Source organism: Nicotiana tabacum, chromosome 8 (assembly GCF_000715075.1).
Source record: "Nicotiana tabacum cultivar K326 chromosome 8, ASM71507v2, whole genome shotgun sequence".
NCBI classification, from domain to species: Eukaryota; Viridiplantae; Streptophyta; class Magnoliopsida; order Solanales; family Solanaceae; genus Nicotiana; species Nicotiana tabacum.
The window spans coordinates 100,844,091-100,856,732 of NC_134087.1; the positions used below are offsets into that span (position 1 = coordinate 100,844,091).

The 12,642-nt window shown below is 34.0% G+C and overlaps 1 pseudogene; it reads left to right on the forward strand.

The window, feature by feature from the left end:
• The first annotated feature begins 5,753 nt into the window (after positions 1 to 5,753).
• LOC107782534 (bifunctional monodehydroascorbate reductase and carbonic anhydrase nectarin-3-like) overlaps positions 5,754 to 12,642 on the forward strand; it is a 42,033-nt pseudogene continuing 35,144 nt past the window's right edge.

A 12,642-nucleotide genomic window follows, 5' to 3' on the forward strand; every position in this document is an offset into this window, starting at 1 on the left:
GGAATTGCTTAGGAAGGGTTTCATTAGACCCAGCGTTTCGCCTTGGGGTGCGCCGGTGTTGTTTGTGAAGAAAAAGGATGGTTCGATGAGGATGTGCATTGATTACCAGCAATTGAATAAGGTTACAATCAAGAATAAGTATCCACTGCCAAGGATTGACGACTTATTTGATCATCTTCAGGGTGCCAAGGTATTTGCAAAGATAGACTTGAGATATGGTTACCATCAGTTGAGGATTAGGGCATCTGATGTCCCTAAGACAGCTTTTCGCACTCGGTACGGGCATTACGAGTTTTTGGTCATGTCGTTTGGGTTGACAAATGCCCCAGCAGCTTTTATGGACTTGATGAACCGAGTGTTCAAGCCTTATTTAGACTCATTCATGATAGTTTTCATTGATGATATATTGAAATACTCCCGCAGCCAGGAGGAGCACGATCAGCATCTTAGAGTGGTTCTTCAGACTCTGAAGGATAGTCAACTATATGCAAAATTTTCAAAGTGTGAGTTTTGGTTGAGTTCAGTTGCATTCCTGGGTCATGTCATATCAGTAGATGGTATTCAGGTTGACCAAAAGAAGATTGAGGCAGTCAAGAACTGGCCTAGACCAGCATCAGCTATAGAGATTCGAAGTTTCTTGGGGTTGGCAGGCTACTATCATCGGTTCGTGGAGGGGTTCTCATCTATTGCAGCCCCGATGACCAGGTTGACCCAGAAGGGTGCCCAGTTCATATCGTCGGATGAGTGTGAAGCGAGCTTTCAGAGGCTCAAGACAACTCTGACTACGACACCGGTATTGGTTTTGCCCACAGGTTCAGGGCCTTATACAATCTATTGTGATGCTTCCCGTATTGGGCTTGGCGTAGTGTTGATGCAGGATGGAAAGGTTATTGCCTATGCTTTGAGGCAGTTGAAGATTAATGAGAAGAACTATCTAGTGCATGATTTGGAGTTGGCAACCATTGTTCACGCATTGAAGATTTGGAGGTACTATCTGTACGGCGTGACGTGTGAGGTGTACATTGATCACGAGTCTTCAGTACTTGTTCAAACAAAAGGAGTTGAATTTGAGGCAGAGAAGGTGGTTGAAATTGTTGAAAGATTATGATGTCACCATTTTATATCACCCGGGGAAGGCCAATATGGTGGTCGATGCTTTGAGTAGGAAGTCAGCTAGTATGGGCAGTCTTGCTTTTATTCCGGTCAGTCAGAGGCCGCTTGCTTTGGATGTTCAGGCTTTGGCCAATCGATTTGTGAGGTTTCTGAGCCTAGTTGGGTGTTAGCTTGCACGGTCGCTCGTTCTTCATTATTGAAGCGTAACCGTGATCGGCAGTTTGATGATCCCCATTTGTGTGTCCTTAGAGACACGATGCAGCGTGGAGGTGCCAAGCAGGTTACCTTAGATGATGATGGAGTTTTGAGATTGTAGGGACGAGTTTGTGTGCCCAATGTTGATGAGATTCGAGAGTTGATCTTAGCGGAGGCCCATAGTTCCCGGTATTCGATTCATCCGGGCGCCGCGAAGATGTATCAGGATTTGTGGCAGCATTATTGGTGGCGTAGAATGAAGAAGGATATTGTGGCATATGTGGCGCGGTGTTTGAATTGTCAGCAGGTTAAGTATGAGCATTAGAGGCCTGGTGGTTTATTTCAGAGGATTGAGCTTCCCGAGTGGAAGTGGGAGAGGATCACTATGGACTTCGTTACTGGACTTCCGTTGACCCGGAAGAAGTTTGATGCAGTTGGGGTCATTGTTGATAGGCTGACCAAGTCAGCAATTTTCATTCTGTGGCAGTCTCCTATTCATCCGAGAGGTTAGCTGAGATCTATATCTGGGAGATTGTTCGCCTTCATGGTGTGCCGGTATCTATCATTTCGGATCGGGGCACGCAGTTTACCTCGCGTTTCTGGAGAGCAGTTCAGCGAGAGTTAGGCACCCAGGTGGAGTTGAGCACAGCATTTCATCCTCAGACGGACGGGCAGTCCGAGCGGACTATTCAGATATTGGAGGATATGCTCCGAGCTTGTGTTATTGATTTTAGAGGTTCATGGGATCAGTTCTTGCCTTTAGCAGAGTTTGCCTACAACAACAGCTACCAGTCGATTATCCAGATGGATCCTTATGATGCTTTATATGGTAGGCAGTGTCGATCTCCGGTTGGATGGTTTGAGCTGGGAGAGGCTCGGTTGTTGGGTACAAATTTGGTTTAGGAGGCCTTGGACATGGTCAGGATCATTCAAGATAGGCTTCTTACGGCTCAGTCTAGGCAAAAGAGTTATGCAGATCGCAAGGTTCGAGAAGTGGCTTTCATGGTTGGTGAGCAAGTATTGCTCCGAGTGTCGCCTATGAAGGGTGTGATGAGATTTGGGAAGAAAGGCAAGCTTAGCCCTAGGTTCATTGGTCCGTTTGAGATTCTTGATCGAGTGGGAGAGGTGGCTTATAGACTTGCATTGCCGCCAAGCTTATTAGCCGTAAATCCAGTTTTTCATGTGTCCATGCTTCGGAGGTATCACGACGATCCAGCACACGTGTTAGATTTCAGCACTGTCCAGTTGGACAAGGACTTATCTTATGAGGAGGAGCCGGTAGCTATTCTAGACCAACAGGTTCGTCAGTTGAGATCCAAGAGTTTCCCCTTTGTTCATGTTCAGTGGAGAGGTCAGCCTCCCGAGGCATCGACCTGGGAGTCCGAGTCTGATATGCGGAGCCGTTATCCTCATCTGTTTCCCGACTCAGGTACTTCTTTCTTCTGTGCGTTCGAGGATGAACGGTTGTTTTAGAGGTGGAGAATGTGACGACTCAAAGGGTCATCACCTCTTTTCTTACCCATTCGGAATCAAATTCCGAGGTCTCAAGCCCGAGAAATGGATTTTTGAGTAAAATTGTTTTTCTGAAATTTATAAAAAAAAATTGAAATGAAAATTGGTTAGAACATGTTGGTATCGGGCCCATATTTTGGTTCCGGCGCCCGGTACAAGTCTTATATGTAGTTTAAGATATTTTTGTGAAGTTTGGTTGAAATTGGACATCATTTGACGTGTTTCGGACTTAAAACTCTAAATTTGAAAGTTTATGAAGTTTGAAGAAAAACTAGTGATTTTGAGGCTTGATTTGTTGTTTTTGATGTTATTTTGGCGATTTGATCGCGCAGTTAAGTTCGTAGGATGTTGTTGAGTTAGTGCATGTGATTGGTTAGGAGCCCCGAGGACTCAGGAGTGTTTCGGAGTGGTTTCGGACTTAGAAAGATTGCAGGTTTTTGGCTTCAGCAGTTGCAGGCCATTTCTTCTTCGCGTTCGCGACGCATCATCCGCGTTCGCGAAGCTCTGAATTTTCCTTTCATCGCATTCTCATTCCTGCCTTGCGTTCGCGTAGAGTCATTTGACTCTGAGGACTCAACTTTCTTTTTCCTCTTCGCGTTTGCATATACACCCTCGCGAACGCGTAGTCTTGCAGATCCCTTTCATCGCGTTTGCGTGAAGGTCCACGTGTTCGCGTAGCCCAATTCCTGGACCCCCAGCCTTTTCTCTTCGCGTTCGCACTCTTCTTATCGCGAACGCGTTGGTCTGCCAAGTTTACCCTTCGCGAACGCGACCTTCCTTCCTCGAACGCGAAGGGCAATTTTGCCCAGTTATAATTTTTAATTCCAGAACGGTGTAGTTGCGGGATTTTCATAAAAACACCCGAACTCCTTCCTCTCCAAGGTCCTTAGGCGTCCATTGAAGCTCTCTTTCACCAACACTTCTTGGGTTAGTAAATTTCAACTCGTTTTCTTCATTTTCCATCAATATCTATTGAATTCCTAAGCCTAAAACATGTAATTTAGGGTAGAAATTGAGGGAATTGGGTAGAGTTAGGGCTTTTTACTTTTTCTTGATTTAGACCTTGTTTTGGGGTCGAATTTGAAAATAAATTATATTTTCGGGCTCGTGGGTAAATGGGGGATATGAATTAGGGCCGAACCTCGTGTTTTGACCAAGCGAGCCCGGGGTCGATTTTTGAGATTTTGGGAAAAAAGCTTGGAAATCTATAATTAGGCATTGGGTTTGTTTTGTTTAGCATATATTGATATTATGAAGTCATTATTGTATAGATTTGATTGAGTTGGAGCCGAATTCGAGAGGGAAAGCGGTTGTTGTGGATTGATTTGGCCGTAGAAGTTGAGGTAAGTGTTTGGTCTGACATTAGCTTGAGGGAATAGGAGTTGAGACTTATTTGCTACTTGCTAATTGTCGAGTACGATGTATAGGCATGGTGACGAGTATCTATACATTGGTGTCTAGCATGACCGTGAGTCCTTATATTGCAAATATCCTAGTTTTGTTATAACTTCCATACTTAAATTGATGATTTCTATATGTGGTAAAGAGTATGTGAAAGGAAATTGTGATCTTTGAACTTCGTGGAGCGTTGGCTCGAGTTGAAATACAAATTGTGAAGGTATATGAGATAATTAAATCTTTGGAGCATTGGCTCAAGTGATAACGTGAACTATGAGATGAAAGTGAAAGAAAGAGAAAGAGTTATTGGTTTATTCCCTTGCCGGGACGTTTCATTGTTTTGTTGATTTTCTCCCTTGTCGGGATATGGAAACTCATTGATATTGTTCCTTTGCCGGGATTTAACTGTTTAATTGCATTCCCTTGCCGGGATTTCTATCATTATTTGTTTACTTCTGTGCCCCATATTTGTGATTGTTGTTTGGGTAAGGAAGAGTGATAAAGCACGAAGGGTGATGCCGCGCATTGTTTGATATTGTGAGGAAAGAGTGTAAAGCATGAAGGGTGATGTCGTGCACTGCTTGATATTGTGAGGAAAGAGTGTAAAGCACGAAGGGTGATGCCGTGCCGTACGATGTACCATTCCGTACTGATATTCATTGATTATACTGTGAGGAAAGAGAGTAAAAGCACGAAGGGTGATGTCGTGTACATGATTATTGATACGATTGATTTGGTGAGGACGAGAGTAAAGCACGAAGGGTGATGCCGTGCAAGTTTGTGATTTCTGATTCTTATTGATATTCTGGCCTTGTTGTTTCTTTCTTTATCTGAGATTACTTATTTGAAACTGTTATCTCCCCACAGCATGTTCCCCTTCCTTTATTAATTGATTACTTCCTGTATTTCTTTTCCGTTGTATATATATATTCGAACTACACAGGTTTACTTGGTTGTCTGGTTCTAGCCTCGTCACTACTTTGCCGAGGTTAGGCTGGGCACTTACCAGCACATGGGGTCGGTTGTGCTGATACTACACTCTGTGCTATTTTGCACAGATCTAGGTTTTGGACAGCAGCAGTAGTAGCGTGGGAGCAGGCCTTCAGTCCAGCGAGACACCGAGGTAGCCTTGCAGGCGTCCGCAGGCCCGGCGTCTCCCCGATCTTTTACTTTAGACTGTTATCTCATTGTATTCGAGACAAACAGATATATTTCTTTCAGACAGTGTATTTATTATTCTTAGAAGTTCGTGAGTATTGTGACACCAGTCTTGGGTAGAGGCTTATGTTGAATTCTTCCGCATTTCTATTCAGCTTTCGTTAATTTAAGACTTCCGCTTATTTAGTTAAATCAGTTGCTTTTATTTTAATGCTGATATTTATTAAAAAGGATTATGTTGTTAATGATAAAGTAAGTAATGTTTGGCTTGCCTAGCTCCCAATAGTAGGCACCATCACGACTCCTGATGGTGGGGAAATACGGGTCGTGACATTTGCTCACCTAACTTACAAAACATTTCAATAGTTGAAGATACAATGAGGATGGCAGTAAAAGCTAAAATGTTGTTCATTTCGTTTCTTTTCCTTTCAAGTGTATTTCTTGCAGGATCTGGAGAAGTTGGTAGGTTAAGATCACTAGAAATAGCATCTCCTGTGTCTTTCCAAATCTGTTTTTTATTTTTAGTTTTAGCGCATGCCTTTTTACTTTGGAATATAATTAACTCATACAAATTGAGAGTGTAAATAATTTTTGCACTATCAATATACTTAACATATCTTATATTTTTAGGCTACTAATGCACACTTTTTATAAACAGTTACTAGTAGTTATTATCTTTTAGATCGATGACCACTTAGCTAGTGCAAAAAATATTTATTGTGTTAGTGTACAGAGTTAAAACTTTGTTTATGTTTGGGCAATTGTAGATGATGAGAGTGAATTTAGTTACGATGAAAAAAGCGAGAATGGACCAGCTAATTGGGGCAATATTCGTCCAGATTGGAAAGACTGTAGTGGCAAATTGCAGCCTCCTATTGATCTTTTTGAGTTAAGGGCTGAAGTAGTTTCAAAGTTGGGAATACTTCAAACGGACTACAAACCATCGAATGCCACCCTCTTAGAACAGAGGCCATGATATAATGGTAAGAAGAAAAAAGACTACTAGCTACGAGTATATAATAATTGCATATTGTGAAAACAACACTGCTCATGATGCAGTTGAGATGGGATGATGGAGGATACTTGAAGATAAATGGAACTCAATATCAACTCAAACAATTGCATTGGCACACACCTTCTGAACACACTGTTAATGGAGAAAGGTACGTACTTCCTTGCAGGCACTTGCTTATGCATATATTCTAAGTTTTTTTTAAAAAAAAAATCTTATTTTCATGACAATTTCATTTATATTAACAAATGCAGGTTTAATTTGGAGTCTCATTTGTGGTACATGAAAGCAATAATGGAAAGTTTGCTGTTATTGGAATCATCTACGAGATCGGATTATGGCCTGATCCCTTCTTATCTATGGTAAACAAGAATTATATTTTATGTAACACAAAAATATTCAAGGACAATATTTTATTTTTTTAATATAAAATAATTTAATTTGTTGTAGAAGGTCACTTGCTTTATGTTTCAGATTCTTAATATTGCTTTACTTCTGATCACAGATAGAGAATGATTTGAAAGTTCCTGCTGATAAAAAAAGGTATAGAGAGAGCCACTGGAACTATTGATCCAAATCAAATAAAATTGGATGGCAAACAATATTTCAGGTATATTGGCTCCCTTACAACACCTCCTTGCACCGAAGGTGTTGTCTGGACAATTGATAGAAAGGTAATCAAGTGTTGCCTTTCTCCTTATCTATCTCGATCTATATCTATGTCTATCTATCTTACATAAAGTATACAAATTATTTATAAGGTAAAAGAAAAATTAAATAATTAACGAAAGATATTTTAATAACAAGAATAATAAATTCATTTTAATACTGATAAATCGTGCAAACGAATATTTTATACGTAAATATTACTAAAACATTTAAATATAATGTGTTCGAATAATTAAGAAATCTATATCTATCTATGTATATATTAAAGCAAGAAAGTTACCATATATAATTGACATTATGGTTAAGCCAAGTGGCAAGCTAATAAAAGTCAATAGTATATGGTAGCTTTATTCTATATTTGACTATTTTAGTTAAATACAAATCCATATCTTACATACATACATACATACATACATACATACATACGGAATTTGAATTAAAAGATAATTTTAAATTTATAGATAAATTTCTAAAATTCAAATTTAATTAAAAATAAAATTTATCTTTTTTTTATCATGTTATCATACTTAATTCGGTTAATGATCATATGCAATCATGTTAGGAGCTTTTTTATTTTTCATAATTATTTAAATACTACTTTGCCTCTAGCAAAAAAAAAAACTACTCCATATAACTATAAAACTCTTTCACATTTAAAATCTTATAAGTATAGTTCTTTGAAACACTGTAGCTAGATTTGAATAAAACGAAATTCTTTTAAAATAAATATAATATACAGGGTACACGTCTATGTTTATCTAAATAACAAAAAAGAGTTTACAAAACCAAATAAAAGTTTACTTACATATATAATAAAATAAACATACATGCTGGAGAAAGAAACATCACAAAATCAGTCAATATTAAAAAAATAAAATTGTTTCTTTTTTCTTCTTGAAGAATACTTGTTTGAAGAGTCAATTTGTATAAATGAACATCAAACAAATAACAAAACTTTGGCTATACAATTGCAATCATTAATTTTAATTTAGCACATTCAAGGAATTGAAGGGTATAAGCTGAAAGCCCTTCATTTAGCTGTGGTCAAGCCAATATTACAAGGGTATAATATTTTTTTTGTTGAAGAATATTAGTTTTGAATCATTAGATTATGTGAAAGGTTTTTTTTCAAACTCAACAAGAGATAAATTGATTTCTAATTGATAGATTCTATAGCGACTTTTAAGTGTAACAAAGAGTATATATAAAGAAAAAATTGGTACAACGTGATATATATTTTTTTAAAATGTAAATAAATTATTTTGATTTTTTTTTGATTTTTTTAATTCAAAGATAATAAAAAGACAAGATATTTTTGAATATTAGTAGGTAGTTTTAAAATTATTATAATAGAAGTTATATCATGGATAAACTCAAAAAACCGAAATCTTATGGAATATTTACATAATATCCGGCCATATTTATTGTTTACTTCTTATAGCTAATATAAATAGATGATATACCGACAACACACGATTATACACATATTATATATGAATTATATATAAATAACACATCTTTCAATATTTTTAATTTAAGTGGTCAGGTGAGCACCTATTTAGCTGATTAGATAAAGCCAAAAGAAAAATATGAAATAATTTCAACCAAAGACTAAAAATATAATTAAAGTTCATATGTAGACAATTTTTATTAAAACTCATCCTTTTATAGTGAAATAAATTATTTTTTTGTAACAACAGAAATAATGACATAAAAAATAAGATAAAAGAAAATAAATATTGAAAAAAATATTAGAAAAATCTAAAAACGAGAAATAAAAGATGACAACAAATTTCTTCTTATGTTTCATCTTTGTTGAGTATAAAATTTTTTAAAGTTAATCTCATCGATTTCAAATATATTTTTTTCCAACTCAAATATATAGATTATAAGATAAGGATATTTTCGATTTTTTTTTAATTTACATTATGTGTCGTTTTAAAAAAATCACTATTACTAACAAACTCATATGATATTTGAATTTGAATTGGAATGCAATTTGAGTAGTTTGGATTGAGGTCAAGCCAAGTATGATGTCGAAAGATAAACTACTCGACAATTTTAAGACAATATATGCAATGTTTTATAATAATAATCAACTAATTTAACGTTTAATAATTCATTTAATAATTCAAAGAACAAAATTTTTGTATATATAGGATATTAAAAATTCAAATTCTGGGGCTAGAGATATCGATAAACTTAAAGTGGAGTCATACTGAAATAAATCCGGTCAAAGAATCATTTAAATTTTTAGATAGCCGATTAAAGTGAATTTTAAATTAAGAATAATATCTTCACTTGCATCATTATAAAGATAATTATTATTATAATATATATAAAGTTTTAGAAATTGAAATTTCAAAATAGAAATATTTTTTGAAAGATAAAATCATATCAAATAAGAGTTCAAGTCGTAGTATAAGAGTCACGTCATAATCAAATAATCGTTTATATCGTGTCAACCTTTGTGCTTTGCCATAAATATGAGTTATTATTTTACTTTGTGGCTATTTTTAGGTTCCAATGACACCTATGAGAATAGTGCAAAAACAAAATTATCACTACGAGAATTGAGAAAATGTTAGTCTTTTTTCATGTAGTGTTTCTTAATTAATATCTGACGATTATCTATAATTATTTAGAAGGTTTAAATGTTAAGGTTATTTACATATAATTCAAATAACTCAGATATTTAACATGGTTAATGTCAAATATCAAAATAAATTAAAAAAAATTCACTAGCTAAAGAATTTTTTTATATTTTTAGATAGCCAACTGAAATGAGTTTTGAATTAAGAATAATATTTTCAATTACATTATTATAAAAATAATTATTATTGAAAAATAATGTTTTAGAAACTAAAATTTTAAGAAAGAAATATTTTTAAGAGATATCAACACACCAAATAAGAGTTCAAGTAGTAGTAAAAGAGTTCAGTCTTATCCAAAGAGTCATTCATTATCTCAACATTTGATTGTTTTGCCATAAATATAAGTTATTATTTTGCTTCCTGACTATTTTTAGGATCCAATGACACCAGCAAGAATGATATCAAAAAAGAAAAATAGAAGAAATTGTTAAATTTCTTCATGTAGTTAATATCCAATGATTATCTATATTTACTGAAAAAGTGTAAATTTTAAGATTATTTACATACAATCAAAATAACTTAAATATTTGACATGAATAGTGTCCGCGCATCCACGCGGGTACTAATACTAGTCTATATTATATTAAAAGGAGAGTAGTTTGCAATGTGGTTAAGCCAAGTGACAAGTTAAAATGAAGTCACTTGGCAATTTTAAGACAAAAAAAATGGATTATAAATGAAAAAATATTTAATGAAAGTAGTAGTCTAAGATTTTCTGTAAAATGAATTTCATTCTTTAATAAATCAAAGCCAATTATTTGAATATTTAAACTAAAAATATTCTATTTTTGAGAATCCGTTGGACGTACACAAAGAGGGATGCAACTTTCATTAAGCAAACAAATATATTATAGCTATAGGTATCTTTACTTAAATTTGTATATAATTCAGTTATGTTAGGTATCCTTTTTTGAGAAAGAATCAACTAAAAATTTCGTTTTGTATCTTACACATTAATTTTAAGTTGAAATAATAATTCTATATTTAGTACAAGCTTTGTACTGACCTTATTTGCGAACAATATACATTAATATAGGTATCATATACATTAATATAAGTATTTTTAATTAAATTTTTGTGTATAATTTATTATTTTTTAAACTAAAAATGTTCTCTTTTTGAGAATATGTTGGACGTATACAAAGAGGGATGCAATTTTCATTAAGCAAGCAAATATATTATAGCTATAGGTATCTTTACTTAAATTTGTGTATAATTCAATTATAGTAGGTATCCTTTTTTGAGAAAAAATCAATTAAAATTTCGTTTTGTATCTTACACATTAATTTTAAGTTGAAATAATAATTCTATAATAAGTACAAGCTTTGTATCTGACCTTATTTGCGAACAATATACATTAATATAGGTATCATATACATTACTATAAGTATTTTTAATTAAATTTTGTGTATAATTTATTCTTTTTCAAACTAAAAATATTCTCTTTTTGAGAATATGTTGGACGTACACAAGGGATGTAATTTTCATTTAGAAAACAAATATATTATAGCTATAGGTATCTTTACTTAAATTTGTGTATAATTTAGTTATGGTAGGTATTCTTTTTTGAGAAAGAATCAACTAAAATTTCGTTTTGTATCTTACACATTAATTTTAAGTTGAAATAATAATTCTATATTTAGTACAAGCTTTGTATCTGACCTTATTTGCAAATAATTTACATTAATATAGGTATTATATACATTACTATAAGTATTTTTAATTAAATTTTGTGTATAATTTATTATTTATAAACTAAAAATGTTCTCTTTTTGAAAATATGTTGGACGTACACAAAGAGGGATGCAATTTTCATTAAGCAAGCAAATATATTAAGCAAGAAAATTCTAATTCAATTGAATTAATTATTCAAGATGAAAATGTGCATACTCTTTTACATGTTGTTATTTTTTTCGAGTTGTGATGTGTTTCTTCAACTTATGCGCCTTACTAACTTAAATTTCTTTTCACATTTTTGATTTTAGGGAGATCGAATTCATGCAACTATTGGAAGAGCTGTTATGCGTATTTTCAAAACAAAAATACATGAAATGGGATTGTACGTTATGAAAAACTTTGTGGTTGGACCAAACAATCTAAAAATTAAGACCATCAAGCATATATTGAAACTAAAAATTACAGGGGTTCCATCAATTTTTGATATTGGGAACATATTGAGTTCCCAGTTGGTATTCTATTGTTTATATCCATATGAAATATATTATTATTGTTTAAGTTCTCACCTCAGCATAATCAACCTTTCCACCGGCTTCATTTATGGTTTAAATAACTAAATTTATTAGCTCTCCGCAATTGACCAGTCCCTTTTCTGCCTCAACTTTGGCTTTAGACAGTGTTAGGCTAATAGACAAAGCCCGTGGAATGGTAGAAAGAGTAAAAAGTTTCAATTACCACATATGCCAGACAATAATAAAGAGAGAGCCTTAGCAGGAAATCAGTTTTTGCATATGCATTGCCGCATACATTTTGATTCTGAATAAGCTAATGTTTGACATAATTCATGTTCCTTTATCATTGACTCAATACAAAGGATAACTTTTGAAAAATGCACTGCAATATATCATGAGCATTTGCTACAAAAATATTCCCTTAAGCACATGTTTCATATCAAGCAAATTGTATAGCATCATTATTTTTCGTGGAACATCCATATCAAACAAATTGTATAGTATCATTATTTTTTATAGAACATTTACTAGGAGATGGAATGAAAGTTTTACTTGAGTCTTAAAATATTTTTAATCTTTGATTGTAAAGATGGTATTAACACTAACATATTAAACTTTACGGTGTAGATCATTCTTTTTGATTATCCGCCCATCGCGGGGGTACTAATACTAGTTATATTAAAAAGAGAGTAGTATGCATTGTGGTTAAGCCAAGTGACAAGCTAAAATAAAGCCACTTGCA